This window comes from Heloderma suspectum, chromosome 1 (genome assembly GCF_057233095.1).
Source record: "Heloderma suspectum isolate Gila_16-S chromosome 1, 16-S_ref, whole genome shotgun sequence".
NCBI classification, from domain to species: domain Eukaryota; kingdom Metazoa; phylum Chordata; class Lepidosauria; order Squamata; family Helodermatidae; genus Heloderma; species Heloderma suspectum.
Window position 1 is genome coordinate 367,216,976 of NC_139458.1, and position 19,886 is coordinate 367,236,861.

A 19,886-nucleotide genomic window follows, 5' to 3' on the forward strand; every position below is an offset into this window, starting at 1 on the left:
GGATAAAAGGAGAGGTCCTCTTATGGATCAGTAACTAGTTAAAGAACAGAAAGCAGAGGGTAGGTATAAATGGTAAATCCTCCCAATGGAGAGATGTAAACAGCGGGGTCCCACAGGGATTTATTTTGGGATCAATGCTTTTCACCTTGTTCATAAATGATCTGGAATTAGGAATGAGCAGTGGGATGGCCATGTTTGCTGAAGACACCAAATTATTTAGGGTGGTTAAAGCAAAAAATTGATTGTGAAGGGCTCCAAAAGGATGTCTCCAAACTGGGAGAATGGTCATCAAAATGGCAAATGCAGTTCAATGTAAACAAATGTAAAGTGATGCATATTGGGGCACAACCCTGCCCCCCTCCCTTCACATATATGCTGATAGGATCTGAGCTAGTGGTGACTGACCAAGAAAAAGATCTTAGGGCTGTGATGAAAAGCTTGATGAAAATGTTGACTCGGTGTGAAGCTGCTGTGAAAAGGAAAATTCCAAGTCATCCCATGAAGCTGATTGGCGGGAGATACAGGACAGATAAAAGGAAGGACTTCTTCACACAGTTAAACTATGGAATGTGTAGTAATGGCCACCAATTTGGATGGCTTTAAAAGAGGATTAGACAAACTCATGGCGGTTAAGGATTATGAGTCTTGATGGCTATACACTATCTCCAGTCTCAGAGGCAATATGAGTATGTACACAAATTGCTGGGGAAAATGATCAAGTGGTGCTGTTGCAGTCATGTCCTCCTTGTGGGTTTCCTACAAGCAGCTAGTTGACCACTGTGTGAGCAGAATGCTAGGCTAGATTGACCCTAGTCTGATCCAGCATGGCTCTTCTTATGTTCTTAGCAAAATGTCAGAGGTTTATATACCATTGTGGCAGATTAATCCTACATCAGCCAGATGTGTTGAACTAGCTGGGGTGAGTGGTAGTCCAATATGTCTATAGAGGGTACCAGGTTGGGGAAGGCTGACCTACATGATACTTATTCGCAGGGCTTCTACTTTAGTTAAGTCCTAATTTAAACATAGTAAGTGAAGAAAAAAACCACAAGGTGTCACACATAGTGTGTATTCTTCCTTGCCTGTGTCTGCAGTTTGAGTAAACCAGAGGTATATCCCGGGCAGGTGCTGCTCTGGCATGCAAACATTTCGCCCAGAGCTACTAAATGAGAAGCTGCAGAGATAAATTATTATTCGACTGGCTTCATGCTTAAATCTGACCTAATATTTACATGTGCTGTATCCCCCTCCCATAGCTGCTGCTTTAAAATTGGATGTGAGAGTCAGATCTTTCCTGGATAAGAGTTCTGAAGAATAGGGGCTGTCCCAGACTGCTGGAGGGTAAGAAAACCTTGCATAAAATCATGCAAGAGGGCAAGTAATCTCTTGAATCCTCACACAAACATGAAGATCCTCTTATGTCTGGCAATACTGTCTCCATCTCTTCGCCTGCTTATTTAAGTAGGCCCTGCTACCTTTGAGGAACTGGCCCACCACTCCTTGGTGCTAGCCATGCAAGGTATTATTCTTATCAAAGACAACATAAGACAATAGTAATACTAGGTCTTTTTCTGCACCTTCACATGAAGGTGAATGAAGGTGAGTTGCTCTACTCCATAACTTTTCAGTCTATCCTGAAACACCATCTGCATCTAAGCATCAGTTACCTGCATCTCCTTGTTATCCAAAACAGTTGCATTCCCAAATGCCTAACTAATTACATTGAAAATTCCCTCATGTATGCAGAATTATTCAGCGTTCCTTCTCTGTATTACTTCTATAACTATAGCACAGTCTCAATTACCCACTTCACAGGTGAGGCTCCAATAATGACTGTTTGTTAAAACCCTGTGAGAGTTTCTGGCTTTATTAATATGAATATATTGAAGAAATATTATAAAGCTATTTTTAAATGTTCTCTGTTGAATTACAGTAATTAAAAACCTTTTCTATTGAAGATTCTCAACTCCTACACTGATAAAAATGGGAGACTAATATATGCTTGCTTGCTTATTTATTTATTTATTTATTTATTTTACTTCTATACTGCCCAATAGCCAAAGCTCTCTATATACTAATTTCTTGACTTCCTACTTTAGCATTCCAATCCCCTATGATGAAAAGGACATCTTTTTTTGGTGTTAGTTCTAGAAGGTGTTGTAGGTCTTCATAGAACCGATCAACCTCAGCTTCTTCGGCCTCAGTGGTTGGGGCATAGACTTGAATTACTGTGATGTTGAATGGTTTGCCTTGGATTCGTACTGAGATCATTCTATCATTTTTGAGATTGTACCCCAGCACTGCTTTTCCCACCCTTTTGTTGACTATGAGTGCTACTCCATTTCTTCTGAGGGATTCTTGCCCACAGTAGTAGATATAATGGTCACCTGAATTAAATTCACCCATGCCTGTCCATTTTAGTTCGCTGATTCCCAAGATGTCGATGTTCAATCTTGCCATCTCATGTTTGACCACCTCCAGCTTACCTTGATTCATTGATCTTACATTCCAGGTTCCTAAACAATATTATTCTTTACAGCATCGGACTTTCTTTTCACCACCAGACACATCCACAGCTGAGTATCCCAGCCGCTTCACTCTTTCTGGCGCTACTTGGAAATTCCCTCTGCTCTTCCCCAGTAGTATATTGGACCCCTTCCGACCTGAGGGGCTCATCTTGCGGCGTCAACTCTTTTAGCCTTGTGATACATTCCATGGGTTTTTCTTGGCAAGAATAATGGAGTGGGTTGCCATTTCCTTCTCCAGTGGACCACATTTTGTCAGAACTCTCTGCCATGACCTGTCCGTCTTGGGTGGCCCTGCACAGCATAGCTTATGGCTTCACTGAGTTACACAAGCCCCTTCGCCACAACAAGGGAGAGATCCATGAAGGGGATAATATATAGTATAATATATATATACTATATGCTTATTTTAAAAACATAAAGTCCCATTCAAAGAAGGGAAGAAAGAAATTGCACAAACCTGTAACATCTATATACCTAAGCCTCCTCTAAGAAATTTGAGGCATTTTAATCCTTCAATGTTTGTAATGAGATTTAATTGAAAAATATGGGAAACTGAAATGTTATGGATCATGCGAAATAATCTGTATTGATTATGAGTATGAATAATGCTGCCCTGTTCCAAGATAACTGGGAAAAAAGCAACATGTTGTTTCGTTCCAGCATAGGCTACACGGGCACATCCCTTGCATTAGCTCACCTTCCTGGCATTTCTTGCTCAGCAGCATTTCTGCCATCTCTTGCATTTGTGCCACTCAGCTTTCTCCCATTTCATTGATCCCCAGTGGGGAGAGCAATCCTATGTCCCTTGGACAGCGTCTGGGAAACATAGGATTGTTTGGTTTCCTGGCTCCGAGGTCGGAAACAGGGCTCTGACCTCAGAGCCAGGAAAACGCACTCCCTTCCCCCTCCCTGCCATAGCTCACGCTGGCTACCTCTCCAGCTACCTCTCTGCACTTGGAAAACGGAGTGTGGAGAGGGATAAGGGGGGGCATTCCTGGGGTCGGAGAGGGGAGGAGACTGGGGTGGCAGCTATACGACAGTTCCTATGGCTGCCCCAGCCTCCTTCCCTCCCCTTCCCCGAAGCCTCCGCTAGATGGGCTAAAATTCCCGTCTAGCTTAAATGCAGAGAGGGAGGTAAAACATGCCTCCCACTCGGCATAGGATACTTGTAAGCCTCCGAGTTCGGAGGCTTACGATGTCAGGGTGGAAACTGAGCCCAGAGAGCCTCAGAGCAGTTCAGATTCTGAGGAGGAACAGCTATCCGTGGGAGAGGGGCCAGCTCATCCCTCCCAGGCTAAGCACCTGGCAGAGATTCCTCCTGCCAGCATTCCAGAGATAGATAGCGACCTGGGTAGTGAGGGAATGTGGGAGGGGGGCTTCTTAGACTCTCGACGCAGATGCAAAGAGCGACGAGCGATGGAGGGTGCGGAAAGGAGGCGTAGCACCCATTTGGTGCGCAAGCAATGGCCGCCTCCCATAGACCCAAGGGAAAGAGGGAGGATCTCTCCCTAGCCCATAAGTTCTGGGTCTTCAAGTGACGCTCTTTCAAATGGGGATCAACTGACTACTTGAAACTTAGGCCACGCTGCTGTTCCTTGCTTTAGTCGCTGGTGATTAGCATCTGAAAGAGTCATTAAGTTGTAAAAGGATTAAAGCTTTGAAAAGAAATCTTTTTGTCTGTGTCTTGAGTTGGCTATTGGAGTCTACTGGGAGAAGCCGCCACAGCACTCCTGACATACGAGTACCCAGGGCGGATCACATAGGGTTGTGCCCTAAACTACTTTTTAAATGTAGGGCTTTGATGGTCCTAGTGTCATAAGAAATGTTTCCTAAACTACATCATGGAGAAGGCTTTAGACATTTAAGATTATCTTCAGCAATCCTTCTCTGGGAGCCCTGCCAAAGGAAGTAAGGCAGGTGGCTACCAGGAAGAGGGCGTTTTTTGCTGTGGCACCCGGTTATGGAATGGGCTTCCCAGAGAAGTTTGCCTGGCACCTACATCGTGATCTTTCCAGCGGCAGGTGAAGACCTTTTTATTTTCCCAGGCATTTCAGTCTTTTAGCTCTGTTGTTTTAAATCTGTTATTGTATTTTAAATCTCTGCACTGCCACTAGGTTTTATTGTGGTTTGTACTTTTATATTGTAGTTTTAAGCTTTTAAATTGTATATTGTATTTTATTAAGCATTTTGTAGTTTTAATTGTTGTGAAATGCCAGAGCGCTTCGGCTGTTGGGCGGTATAGAAATGTATTAAATAAACAAACAAACAAACAAATAAATAGTTACAAATGCAGCCAAACTATTAAGAGCCTCTAGAGAACAAAAGGCATTCTACTCCAGAATATCCTGGGCTGGCCCTACCACTGGGCAAAGTTACTTAGGGCGCAATCCTATGGAGATAGACATCAGCATTCGAACTCGGATGCAGGGCAGATGGAGCGTGGAGGGGATCATCTCATCTGTGCTCCAGCTCCCCTGCATTTGTGGCTAGATGCGTGTTTTGGGACATCTAGCTATGGCTTCAGGGAGGGAAGGGGCCTGGAGACTGTATAGGAAGCTGTCTAAAACAGCTTCCGTGGTCTCCTCCCCTCCCTGCCCGCAGGAACGCCCCATTTTTGCCCTCTCTGCACTCCGTTTATGAGTGCAGAGACAGCAACAGCGTGGAAAGAACTGTGCCAGCTACGAAAGGCAGGGGGGCAGGGAGTGTGGTTTCTGGAAACCGAGGTCAGACAACCTCGGTTCCCAGAAACCGAAAAATCCTATGGCCATCTAAGCAGTGTCTAGTGGCCATTGTATTGCTGTCTTAATTTATTATTATTATTATTGTATTTTTACTTCCAGGGAAATGTGTCATGTTCCCCATCCTTGACCTGTCCTCTGGCTCCAAAGAGGACTCAGAGGCAGAGGAGACTCCCTCCATTAATCCAGTCTCTGCTAGGCAAGGGTCTCCCCGACCTGAGGAGGTGCCTCTACCTGACTCCTCTGGTGCAGAAGGCAGTCCCCTATTACAGCCTTCACCACCCTCACCCCATAGGAGCCAGTGAATACAAGTCAGGCAGAAGCCCTTTAAGAAACAAACTACTTCTCTGAGGGGGTGGAGTTAACTGCAGGTCTTGAGCTGCTGGCCTTTATAAGGCTTCAGAAAGCTTTTGACTGTTGCTGAGTCAAGAGCAATCCTTGCTTGAATCTCCGCTAACTAGGAGCTAGGCAACATCCTGGAAGACACTGCCTTGTCGGACTTGCCTGGCTATGCAGCACCCTTAAACTAGACTGGCCTTGCCTTACCTTGACTGGACTGGACTTGACCTGACTTGCCAGGTCCTTGCCTGTACATACCTTGCTGGTTTTAGTCCCTCTGGGTGCCTTGAACCAAGCTGGACAGGACAAAGGGGAGATGAGCGTGGGTGATTTTCTACCTCAGGTGCCAAAATAACTTGAGCAGTTTGGGATATTAGATGACTATCTTGACATGGGGGGTGGGGTCTGTTTACTGCTCTATCTCAGGCAGCAAATTCCCTAAGCGTATTCTTTAATGGCTGACTGTAATACACAAGCATGTTTTCTATCTCAGAACTCGAACAGTAAACAGTTAAATTTTACTTTACTATCAATGGCTTGGATTCAGACTTGCACTCAGTAGAGCACAACTGGTGCTAGACAACGGGAGCAAGTGGGAATTTTCTTTGATTTCCCCCCTTCCTCCTGCAGTCCCCAGTGCCACCTCCAGCCTGGATTCCACCTATTCTATTTCTGCTAGTTAATAGTTGTCTACACTAAGCTAACATTTGGGCTATCCTTGACAGCAAATGGACACATTCAGAATGTTCTTTCTTAAATGACTTTTCCAACTCAAAAAGAAAAACAAAGTTCAACATCATGAACATTAAATTATGTGGCATTGTCCTGTTGGAACTATTTCACTTCACATTGCAGGTGGGAGATTGCATGTTTACAATTTCCCCGTGTAAAAAAGGTTGCTGGAACTTTTGTCCCTGGGTTTTAGTTTCTTTAGGCTGTAATCCTACACCCCACATACTGGCTGGAGTGCCATCAGATATGGAGAAGGTCCCATTATGTTGGCACATCTGTACCACTGGCCCAACTCTGCCATTGGAGCAGCCAAAACAAGGCAGGGACCAGGGCATGGTGGGGGAAGATATGGACATACACCAAATTATGTATTCCTTCAGACCCTCACCCTGGCCTTGATATGGGATAATGTTACACCAATGTCACAGGTGGTGTGAGTGTAAAACCACACATTGAATCCAATGGAGAACAAAATCCACTGCCCCTCTCCTTTCACCTCGCCTACTTCACCAACATGGAACATAAGATCCAGGTGAACTCTGCACCTGATGTGGGTTGCCACTGCAGGGGGAGGGTTGAGCCCAGATGGCTATTGGCCCACACAGCACTCCCCGATTTGGTCAGGCACCACACTTCCTCAGGTGTGCCTGAATCTGGGAGCGCCTCCTGCCCTTTTCCAGGGGGAAATCACATCCAGGATTTGAATCTGTGATCTGCATGTGAGACCTAAGCTATTCCATAGGGCTAGGAGATTTTATGCAACCAATGTAGTCCTATGACTAAATCTGTGGGCCGGTAGCTGACAAATACTACTGGGATACACATCTGCTATGGCTAGATGGGTAGGGAGCTGCCTCTGTTGCTGGCAGGCAAGCAAAAGGTGAATGTGGCCTTGTCCCAGTCCTTTCTCATAGAGGGGCTTGAACTCATATCTCCTATTTCTCAATCCCATGTTGTATGCAGTGAGGCAATAGAAGCTACTCCTGCAGGAGAATTTTGTGGCTTCTGTTGTTTCTTGCCCTAGTGCTTCCCTTTCGCTGTCTGGCAATAGGCACCTTTCTCCACTAGCAGGACTTGAACCCATATTCAGGGAGGCCTGTGTGTTCTCTGTTTGGGGGCCTGACCTTCCTTCTGTGCATGGCTTCTTGAAGGCTCACAGTTGCTGTCCTTTTCTTCTTGCCTGTAGCTCATGCAGCAGAACCCCAATGAAGACAGTGGCCTTACTTCTGACTGAATACGCATAGGATTATGCTGTTAATAATCCTCCAACAACCAAGTGGTCCATTTCCAAGAGCATTCCCATTTGGCTATATTTAATGTGTTTGTTTTTCAAACTGGAAATCAAATGTGGGGCAGGGGGAGCTTTTTCAGTTAAAAGGATAGTTTTTTTGGTTTTTTAAGTGACAGCTCTAGAGGGCCTTTACAGAAAATGGCTAGAATATTTTTAATAATGCTCAAATCATGCAACTGCTTATATTGCTATATAATTGCATGATATACAGAACTGAGACTTCAGTTCACTTTCATACTAATTAGTTGGGAATACTTTTAGGTGCTGATGTTGCGTCAGGCTATATTGGCCAGGGACGTGGGGGGAGTCCATTACTTATAACGACACAAGGACTGAAGATTTGTAAGGTATAAACTAAAAGTGCAAACTGCCAAAGTAATACTGGTGTTTCACAAAAAAACAACCACTATTTCCCAGAATCGCTTGGCTCTAATTAATGTAATGTAAACTATTTTGGTAATGGTGAAAACATATGAATAATTTCCTTAAGATAGATAAGAGGATTTTATGTTTTATGGTTTGAGGAAGCTTCCTAGAGGGAAGAAAATAAGCACAGCAGCACGTAGATAGTTACATAAGCAAAATAATAGGGCTGGAGGAGAAACACACTAACTGTGTTTCTTTCCCAGAAAACTTAGGATACATGTACAATGCTGACTTGAAGGGGATACTTTACATAACAATTATTAAATTTGTTGTTGTTGTTGTTCAGTCGTTAAGTCATGTCTGACTCTTCGTGACCCCATGGACCATGGCACGCCAGGCCTTCCTGTCCTCCGCTCTCTCCCGGAGCGTGACATGTTAATTAGAATGATACAAGTACATTAGCACATACAATGCAGACATATATATTTTCCTTGGAACAGAACAATACTATTTCCATTCATAATCAACGCAGTTTTTGCAAACTACAAGGGTTTGTGCTTTTCATTTGTTTCAAGTATAAAAGTCTCACAGTGTGACAGCACTGATTTAGTTTTACTAAGCAGGTCAATCAGTGTATATAATAAATTCATTGAAGCAGCAGAAACATCCAGAGCACAGGGGAAGAGACTACACATCACCCCACTTGTCTCTGTTGAAACTTTGAGAACTGCACTAGCATGAGAGAGTAGAGTATAGGAGAGATCAGCTCCTGCAGGCTGTAAGAAATCTGCTTACTGTTTTCTGCACTTTGTACTCGCAGGGTAGCTATTTGCAGTTTTTATTGTTTATTAATGCCCTGATGCATAGGAAAGGTTTAGTGTATTTGGCTCTGGCTTGCACATTACTGATAAATAATAATTGATATTGTGTTCTAATGGTTGATTTTGTTATAATGTTAGTATTAGTGAAATGAATTGTTTGGGTTATTATTGTGATGTACTATTGTAATTAATGTATTGGCATGCTTTCTTGTTTTTGCATTGCTGTTGTGGTGTTAGCTGCTTTGGGCACTTTTTGTGGGAAAGTGGCATATAAATTAGATGATGATGATAAATGAGAACTCAAACATTGCATATTCTGCCTGAATTTACAGGTGTGGGGGGGTATGGTACTAGGGTGCAATAAAGCCTGAAAAAATGCATGTGAATGTGGTTGTGATGCTAGTTCCTTTACATTCTGCAAACAGAAGAGGATTTCCATAGGTGAGGCCTTTTCGCTCCTTTTCTAGAACCATTCCACAGTTGCATTAATCCAATGGACCAATTATCCTGAGTTTGGGGTGATGATCAGGAAGTGACCGCATTCTGTACTTTGTCCCAATGTTAGATATACACTTTAGTTGAAACTCATGTTAATGAGCTCATAGTTTTCACTCCCATTTTCTGGCCTATCCTGCCTTGAATCATTATCTATAAATTAGTATCTGTAAAAGCTCTTTCATGTAATATCAGTTTCACTTTTATAATGTTCAGTTTTGCAGGGATTTGGTAACTGCTATGTGAGGCTTTGAACAGCTCACCAGCTTTGAAAACTTACACTTTAAAGGGGGATTACAATCAATATTTGAACTTCTTAACGTTAAAGTTAGCCATGTAAACAGTGGGAATCAATACATTTTCTGATTCCTCTTGCAAGCTGGTAAATCATTAGTGGGAACATGGTTATCGTTAAGCTTTAAGCAGCAATATGTACCATGTGATAACATCCTGCTCTCTGCAATGATAATTTTTAACCACCTCATGAAGTAAGAGCTTAAAAGAAAACAAGTCACAAAAAGATCTTCTAAATAAGAGAAAGTGCAGCAGTATAAAACAGGAAGACATACAGATAATGGTAGGAATATTCATATAAGAGATAAGATCAGACTCAGAAGAGGGAAGGAAGATAGCTAATGTAAAAATAGCCACTAATGAAAACTCACGCACTAACAAAACTAAGCAGCTTGCAAGAAGTTCAGGAGACAAGAAAGTTTAGTTCTGTCTTGCAGTTGTTAATATATACATACTAGTTGATTAATACAGTCTGTACTGCCAGACTGGAACATTCAGTAAAACACCTGGGGTGTTACCAGTCAAAAGGCACTGTGCCACTATTTTGCCTTCTAATTTATTTTTTTGTGGAAAGAAAAAAGGACAGAAGCAGCAACAAGAAAACACAAGAATGTTACAAGTGCAAGACAGCGTTGTCTGGACCCCTGCAAAATTCCATCACAAGGCAGGGCGATTGCACAGTAAAAGCCTAACTGTCAGGAGCACCCTAGCTGCCTCTTAAAGTCCCCTCCAGTAGCCAAAACAAGACGCAGACAAAAGGGATTCTTTCCAAGGCTTTATTCCTTCACAACTTAATAACTCTTTCAGATGCTAGTTGCCAGCAACTAAGCAAGGAACTGCAAAGGGTATCTTAGCAGAGTAACCTAAGCTCCATGTACACAGTTGGTCCCTGTTTGGAGGAGAATGGCAGGAAAGCTCTGAAACTTATGGGCTAGGAGGGGAGGCTCCCCCCCTTACCTGTGGGGCATCGGGGCGCAGCCGTTGCCGTAGCGCCAAGCGGGCTGAGTGCCTCCTCTCTGTGCCCTCCACCTCACGCCTCTCTCTGCCTTGCGTCTAGCAACAACTGATCTCCTGCTCTTTCGCTGCCAGGGTCACTATCTCTCTCAGGAATGTGAGCGGGGGGGGGGGCGCTCTCCCTGCAGCTGCGCCTCTGAGAGACGAGTGGACTCCTCTCCTACGGGTTGTAGCTCTTCCTCAGAATCAGAGCTGCTTTGGGGCTTTATGGGCTCAGTTCCAACCCTGACATCATCCCCGCTCCCATAGGGCCCCCCCCTCGTGCTCCCCCCTAGAGCCCCAGGCTTGTGGAGGTATAGCTGGTGGAAGCGCCTCAATAGCAAAGGGGCATGCACATATTCAGTGGGTTCCCAGGAGTGCTCATCTGGCCCATACCCCTTCCAGTCCACCAGATATTGCAGGTGCCCACGGGAAAGGCGTGAGTCCACGATCTCCGCGACTTCAAACTCCCCCCCCCACCAGCACTGGAGGCGGGGGGGAGCAGACTGACCGATGAGGGTTGCCAGAAACTAGGGGGGAAAGCAAGAACCAATGAAAAACAGGATGGATCTTCATGGAGGGGGTAGAGCCAGGCGAAAAGCGACAGGGTTAATTTGGGCCGTAATCTGGAAAGGACCCATGCGACGAGCCGCGAGTTTCTTCACAGGACAGTGAGAGGGGAGGTAGCAGGTGGACAACCAAACCCAGTCCCTCAGTTGCAGAGACTGACTGGGCTGGCGCCGCTGGTCTGCAGTTGCCTTGTAGGCTGTTTTTGCTTGCTTGAGGGAGTCCCGTAAAAGGTGGTGCACCAAGCACACCTCCTCTAAAAACCCATGGGCCGCAGACACCGAAGAGGGACCTAGGGTGTCCTAGGGTGGATGGGAAAGCCCTGGGGTGGTACCCAAAATTGGCAAAAAAAGGAGTCTGGCAGGTTGAAGCATGGCAGGCATTGTTATAAGCAAATTCTGCTGGAGGCAGCAGTGAAAACTAGTCATCTTGTTGGTAGTTGACATAACAGCGCAAGTATTGCTCCAGGGTCGCATTGGTGCGTTCGGTCTGACCATCTGTCTGGGGGTGGTGGGCGGAGGAAAGACGGAGCGTCACATTGAGTCGCCCTAGTAGCTCCCTCCAGAAATGGGCAGTGAACTGGGCCTCCCTATCCAAAATGAGACCCTCGAGCCATCCATGGAGCTGGAAAACATGCGCCAAAAAGAGCTCTGCCATCTCCCTGGCTGTGGGCAACCCGGAGCAGGGGATGAAGTGGGCCATCTTAGAAAACAAATCCACTACTACCAGAATGGTAGTCTTACCATGTGATTGAGGCAAGTCAGTGATGAAGTCGAGGGAGAGCAGTTTCCAAGGGCCTGAGGGGGTAGGCAGGGGGTGAAGTAAGCCTGTGAGTTTGCCTGAGGGGGCTTTCTCCCGCTGACAGATTGTTCCCTGTTTGGAGGAGAAGGGCAGGAAAGCTCTGAAACGTATGGGTTAGGAGGGGAGGCTCCCCCCTTATCCATAGGGCATCGGGGCGCTGCCGTTGTCGTAACACCAAGCGGGCTGAGCGCCTCCTTGCGGCACCCTCCTTCTCGTGCCTCTCTCTGCGCTGGTGCCTTGCGTCCAGCAACAACCGATCTCCCACTCTTTCACTGCCAGGGTCACTCTCTCTCTCAGGAATGCGAGCGGGGGGGGCTCTCCCTGCAGCTGCTCCTCTGAGAGATGAGCGGGCTCCTCTCCCATGGGCTGTAGCTCTTCCTCAGAATCAGAGCTGCTTTGGGGCTCTATGGGCTCAGTTCCAACCCTGACACTAACCTGCAAGCCCCCAAAGCTGGGGAATTATGTCAGTCATTGGAAATGCAACTGCCAGTAAGCCAGGTGCCCTTAACTGTTTCTACTCCCACTTCTAGATTCCTCCTCAACATTTCCAAAGGCAATGTGACTCTACCAGGAGCCTGCTCTGAGTTTAGTATTTCCAGGACATCCCTGGAATGTCCAGGGCCAGAGGTACACAGCTATTTGCAGAGCACTGATCTCTGCTTCTGCTGCAGTCCTTCCTCATAGTTTGGATCAGAAGAAAATAACTTTCTTTGTGCATTCTTTTGCCTGGGATCTACCTCTCTCTGCCCCCTGGCCCACAACTAGTATGTATTTTTTAAAAATATTCTGCCTTATCATAAAAAGGCAGTTTACATTAGTTCAATTAAAAGAACAAACAAATCGCCATTAAAAATAATCCCAATAAAAAATTATTAAACGGCAGAAAGAGCTAAAAAACAAAAGCCACAATAGCATCAAACCTATTGTTATACCTGGATAAATAAAAAGGTCTTAGATGGCCCACTAGGGCGAGCATTCTACATGTTAGGTGCCCAGGACAACACCCCATGGTTCACTGAACAAACCCGAGAACTCCCTTTGCCTTCAAAATCTATGTATTTACTCAATTCTATCTAGGTTTTCCCCAGGAGAATATCAGAAAAAGAATGCGGCCCTGAATCATGGCATACGGTGCAAATAAATATAACTGCATATTTATTCCAAGTCATGGATGGACTTTAATTCAAATGCCCATATTTTGGCCTTGGAATTTGTAGACTGAGACCTATTCGAGAAGTTGTTTTGTCACTCTACATTTATTGAATTATCTCCTAACACTAGCTATTGAACAACCCTACAGTAGCCATTTTTATCTGGGGCCTAATACAGGGCGTAATTGAAAGTCTTTTATCAGACTACCTACAACAGTTTAAGAGCTTATTCAATGTACTTGTGAATTGCCTTAAAAATGGCTTACTCTCTGGTGTGTGTGTGTGTGTTTAAATAGTTTGTGTAGTCTAATTACATAGCATTCTGAATACCTTTGAGTTACTGATCCATTGAGGTTAGTGAGAGTAAAGCATTCAGGACTTTTCAGGATATGCCTCTAGCTAATTAGCTGCCTTGCTGTATAATTACCCAGAAGCAAGTCCTACACTTACAAGTAATTCTGCATAGGATTGCAGTTGTGCAATGCAATCTTAAACATGCTTACTGAGAAGTAAATCCTATTGAGTTCAGTGGGACTTACTCTAGTAATTGTGTTTAGTATTGCAGCCTTAGACATGCAGGATTGGAGCCATCATACATTAAGGTGTAATGAATGATCTCATTAGACAAATTACCATATTGTTTAAGGAGGTGTGTATTGCACAATGAAACTACCTTGCAGTGTTTACTTTGCAAGATACAATCAGAATTATAGATCTGCCCCATAATTGCTGGTTTTGTTGACTTGTCAGCTAACAAAGTAACAAATGATAATTTATATTTTGAATGTTATTTTTAAGGCAGTTCAGATAAAATTCAAGAGCCACAGTGATCTATATAGATGATAACGAGCTGGAAATTACAGCATATATTTTGCCAGTTACCGAACTTTAAATGTGGGGAGTGTCTGTGGCTGCTAAGTTATCTGTTTGAATATGGTTAATTAGAATTACAAATATACATTTTCCCTTTCACAGTGGGCACAATCTAGCCAAAGTTACAATTTTTAATGTTTACCAAGTTCAGGAACCGTAGGCTAATACCTTTATTATGACCAACTAAAATGTCACACTGAGTGACATTTTAGCTGGTCCTAATACAGGCATTATCCTACTGCTACTTTTCTAAAAAGCAATCCTATGGCTTGTAGACAGCATCTGGGGTGCCATTGGATGCTATGGATCCCCTCCTCCAAGGTCAAAGACAGAGCTCTGGCCTTAGGGGAGGAGATCCAATCATGGATCCCCCCTCCAGCCACCGTGGAAAGTTCTTTGGTGGCTCTTCACTGAGGTCAGAGAGGGAGGAAGGGGTGCATGCTTGTGGGGGGGGGGCAGAATGGGGGGGCAGACTGAGGATCCACCAGATTCAAAGACCTTTCAGACCCCACCTCTGCTCCTGGAGCACTTGGGAGCTAAATGGGCTCAGCCGCCCATCTAGCAGGCTGTAAAAGCCTCTGTTGTTTCTCACGCCCTGCACAGCACTTGCCAGCAAGACGTAGGATGTTCAGATGGCTCTGATCCCAGAAGCCCTCCATCTAAAGAGTGGCAATCCTTTAGGACTGCAATCTAAGTGGGCCAATGTAGCTACCTGTAAATTTTGTGGTATTCAAGTAAGAAACCATGAAGCATGTGCTTAAATTTCTGCCATTGAAACAAATGGGACTTAACTTTGATAGGATTGTATTCAATTATGTAAAAAAATTAGTCTTCATTTTAAAGAGTATTTATGAAACTATAATATAGTATTTAATTAAAGAAAAAGAGTCTGCCAAGTGATAATACAATTTAGGGAAACTGTTTTGGGTGGGGTGGGGGACCCTATTTGTTATTACTGTGACCTTTTTAGCTATGTAAGAAACTTTCTAGGAGCAAAGAAACAAAATCACAATTGCCTATTTGTAACAAAACCGATTATGAATAGTGCTGGAGTAATTTTATTTTTAATAACCAGTCTTAAAAGCCACATTTTGAGACCGAAGTAAAATATTTTAACTTTTATTTTCCAATTTGTACCAATATTATAGAGGTAGAAATCACCAGAGGGCACTGTTTCTTTTACTGAGGACATGAGCTCTTTTACTCATTCTTTTACTGAGGACATGAACCTGTGAAGGAATTTTGTTTTGTATTAGTTTGTTACATTTCTTTATAGCGTGCAAAACTGTTTGACAATCAAGTATAGTGCACAACATCTATTTGGAAATTGGGGGTATCTACTGTATAAAGGTAAAGGTGTCCCCAACCAGTCGTGTCCGACTCTAGGGTGCGGTGCTTATCCCCGTTTCTAAGCCAAAGAGCCAGCGTTGTCCGAAGACGCTTCCGTGGTCATGTGGCCGGCATGACTGAACACCGAGGTGCACGGAACGCTGTTACCTTTCCCGCCAAGGCGGTACCTATTTATCTACTTGCAATTTCTTGCTTTCGAACTGCTAGGTTGGCAGAAGCTGGGACTGAAGACGGGAGCTCACTCCGTCACTTAGTGGGTCTCGAACTGCTGTCCTGCCGACCTTCCAGTCTGCAGTTCAGAGTCTTAACCACTAAGCCACAAGCAACAATTAATAAGTAGCATAGTGTAAACAAATACAATGTAGAGTTACAAGTTGATTTAATTCTGTAATGCATTTTATCACAGTATCCATTATCAAATATAAGGCTGGGTCCTTGAAGATAGGATCACAGAGGTGAGCTCTGTGTGAGCATCAGGGCATCTGAGGCCCTGTCTTCACAATGCATTCACCCATACCTCCTGACAAGACACTCCCAAACAGAACTGGAGCAGATGTGAGGAGCTATGGTCACTGTGTGTAGGGTATTTCAATCTTGACCATTTAGAAGGGGGGTAACCTAACTTATTGCAGTTGAACTCCCTCTGCATGATAGACTGTAACAGCCTTTCCCAACCTGGTGTCCTCCAGATGTGTTGGGCTACAACTCTCAGCTTCCACCAGCCAACTATTCTGGGGGGGCACCAGGTTGGGGAAGGCTGGTCTATAGATACAGAAAAATCCCATGTAACAGCCCAATCAGGATTGTACCACTTCAAAAATGTATGTATTTTGATCTCTAATATTTTAAATGCCCAGGAACAGTTAGCACACTATAGAAAAGTGTTCTAACCTAATCTTCTCCCCTATGTGTACGGAGGTTTCTTTTAAAATGTATCTTACATAGGGTGGGCAGCAGCCTTTGGCTCTCCCTTGATGATCATCTATCAGCTACATGAACGGTTTCCATCTCAGCTGGTTGTTATAAGGTCTGTAACCTGGGAGAACTGTAACTTGTTTTAAGAACTGTAAAACATGCTTGGGAGTCTTCCTGGCTCGAGTGGGGTTAAAATGCTTTAAATAAATAATAATTCAAATTCATCCCATCCACCTCATTGTGAAGTTCTAGGGGAGACTGTACTTCATGATTTTTCTGAATGCATAAATTATCTTTTAAGTGTGCTGAGATTGCAAATGTGTAGCCCAATCCTATGTGTGTTTTACTTGGAAGTGAAGTCTCAGTTTGTTTAATGGGGCTTACTCTCAAGTAAAGGATTGCACCTTTAGCCAGACTTCTGATTCCTGTCCTGCATAGACTATATACATTTACAAGTGGGAAAATGGACTGTCTTTGACAAGTACAATTCTTGCCTAAGAAAGAAGTGCCATATTGAGAGTTAAACTGATTTTCAACAATTAGCAGTAACAAAAGCAACAAGATACAATAAGCCACAATTAAGAAAGCAGCTGCCACCAGGAAGACACTGACAGCTTCAGATGGGCTTCTCACTCTTATAGTTCTGGATGTTTCCAGGTGTTTCCCTAGACACTGACAGCTTCAGATAGGCTTCTCGCTCTTATAGTTCTGGATGTTTCCAGGTGGGAGGCCATTCAAAAGGCACTGTGCAGCTATATTCTCTCCCCTCCCCTGCCCCACAACCAGCCACCAGGTTTTTTTGGGTTAAGAAAAAAAAAAGGAAGGAATATGAGAAAATACAGGAGGGCTGCAAATGGAAGACAATGTCATCTGAACGCTTTGTGAAATTCTGTTTAACACAGGTGACTGCACAATGAAGGCCTCATCTGGAAGCACCCTGTCATCTCAGGTTTTCAAAGCTCAGTAAGTACAAGCCATCATTCTAAATAAATTGAATGTAGAGACAACTGATTCCTGGCTAAGCCCTGCAGAGATTTGACCAGGAAAGTTTGTGTTTTATGGATCTGATTTTCAACCATTAACTGGACATTACAAGGATCAATGAGCAGCTTGATAGTTCTGAGGGAACATAAAGTACTGGAATGACTAAACCCACATTTCTGTTGGCTGCTCTTCAAGAAAAATGTAAAAAGTGACATTTGTGATAGGAATCTGTGGTTTATTTATTTCTTTGACTTGATGTCCAGCAAGCCTAGAGAGCAAAGGCCCACACAATGTTACAAAGATCACTTTGCAGAATTGTACAGTAAGGTAATTGCTACATTGACTTTCAAACATATTAATTTAGTCTGGAATCCTGCACATTCTTTCCTGGGAGGATGTCTTGCTGAGTAACCATGCTTAGCACTGTGCTGTCAATCAAGCAACAGGAATGACCATTCACTGTCTTTCACTGAAGAGAGAAATTATGGTTTGGGTCCTATAGTAAAGGAAGTTCACAACAATTTCTCATCTCCTTCTCCCCCGTTTCCCTTGAAAAACTTTCCCAGGGGGTTGGGTGGCCTTCCGGACCAACGTAGAATGGGATATAAGGGGGGGGCCCTGGGGGAGGGAAAGTTGTTCAACTTCAGATGTGCTTCTGCCTGATCTTGGGTAAGTCTCCCCTCCTGCACATTCCTCTGCACCCTACCCTACATTGTTCTGGAGGGTCCTTCCACCCTCTAGAGCAGGGTGGGCAACTTGTGGTCCTCCAGATATTTTGGCCTACAACAACCATCAGCCCTAGCCAGCAAAGCAAATGGTGAGGGATGTTGGGAGTTGAAGTTCAAAACATCTGGAGATCTACTTTCTTCCCACCCTTGGCTTAGGCAATTTGTGACCCTCCAGATGTTTTGGCCTACAACTTTCATCAGCCCTAGCCAGCAAAGCTGAAAAGACTTTAAGCTTTTCAGGAGGGTAGACAGCTGCAGAGGTGAGGAGCATATGGGGAAAATGTCCTTCTGTGCACTTTGTTCCATTAGCTTCTCTTAGGATCCAAGTCTGTGGACCTTCCAGTTCAAATGGTAAACATCAGTTAGGATTACAGTTGAGATCTACAGTTAAGATTAAAACCATTACAAAAACAAAGCTCCCTGCAACAATTTGCTTCATTAGAACATGATTCAGTCAAAATTAGGCACTTCTAAAACACATTTATTCCACTGGGAGATGCTTAAGCATCTGCTTAAAGTCTTCTATTGAAATCAATAGGAAAAAAAATCTAACATTGGCTAGGTCATTCCATATTTATTTAGTACAATTTCTGTCCTACCCTTTCCAAAATAAAACAAAATGCATGTAATAAAAAACCAAATACACAAAACATCATCATGTTGGTATTGTTTGGTGATCTTTTTTTCTTTTCTGGAACATCTTGGAACAAGATCGTGTCATTCAAGATTATGCTGTTAGTGCTAATCCTATTGGATCCACCCTGGGTCCAAACTCAGAGCCTTTTAAGTATCCAGTGCAGAGTTTGCATTGTAGCTAGACCGGTGTTTTCACCGGCCAGTGGAGCCTTCAGGGAGGGAAGGAGGCTGGGGACAGCTCAAAACCCTGTGTCTCCAGTCTCCTCCTCACCCACCAGCACACCCCCTTTCACCCTTCTACAAGCTCGCGTTTCTGAGATTGTGGAAGCAGCTGGCATGGTTCTCTCCATGCTGGCTGCAAGGGGCTGTGGGACAGCAGCTTGGTTTCCTGGCTCCAAGGTCAGAGCACTGTCTCCAGCTTCGGATCCAGGAATGTGAAATACCCCATGTCCCTTAAATGCTGCCCGGGGAACTCAGGACTGCTCTTTTATTCAAGTTAAAAACTAATCAATTCTTGCTTAATTCTTGCAGCTGGAATGCAGTCGGAAAAGCTGTTCTAGAAAATGTTTGCACTCAGATTATGGCAGACCTCTACACAAAGAGATTTCCACAACAGTAGGACAGCCACTAAGGGCGCAATCCTATGCATGTCTGGACAGAAAAAAAGTCCCACAATTCCCATCATTCCCCAGGCAGCCATATTGACTAGAGAATGCTGGGAGTTGTAGGACTTTTTTTCTGTCTAAACGTGCATAGGATTGTGCCCTAAGACTATGGTTCTGATGTTTGACCTTGGCAATACAATGTTCACAGTTGATCTTAATGCTTATGATTGTCCAAAGGAGAAGCTGTTCTGTCATCAAGGTGGGGGTTTTTAGGCTGGTATCAGCATATGGAATTGTACTACCCACAAGACAACAGGGAACTAGTGGAAGCAACCCAAGCAAGCAGGAAGACTGCATCCGTTTGCGCCAATTAAGGTTCCAAACAGATATAAAATGCAGACTGGTATTAAATGTGGGAGCATTCTAGCCTAGCCTTCCCCAACCTGGTGCCTTTCAGATGTTGGAATGCAACTTCCAACATCCCTTGCCATTAGTTGTGCTGGCTAGGGCAGTCCAACAGGACCTGGAGAGCCATAAATTGCCAATCCAGACTAAGGTTTTAACACATGAATAACAGATGCCAGGTCCTGGTTGGACAGAGAAGTTTGCACGGGTGGGGGGTTCCATAGAATGGAGCTTTGCAAAAGCAACCAGCACAATCCGGACCTCCAGGAGCAGT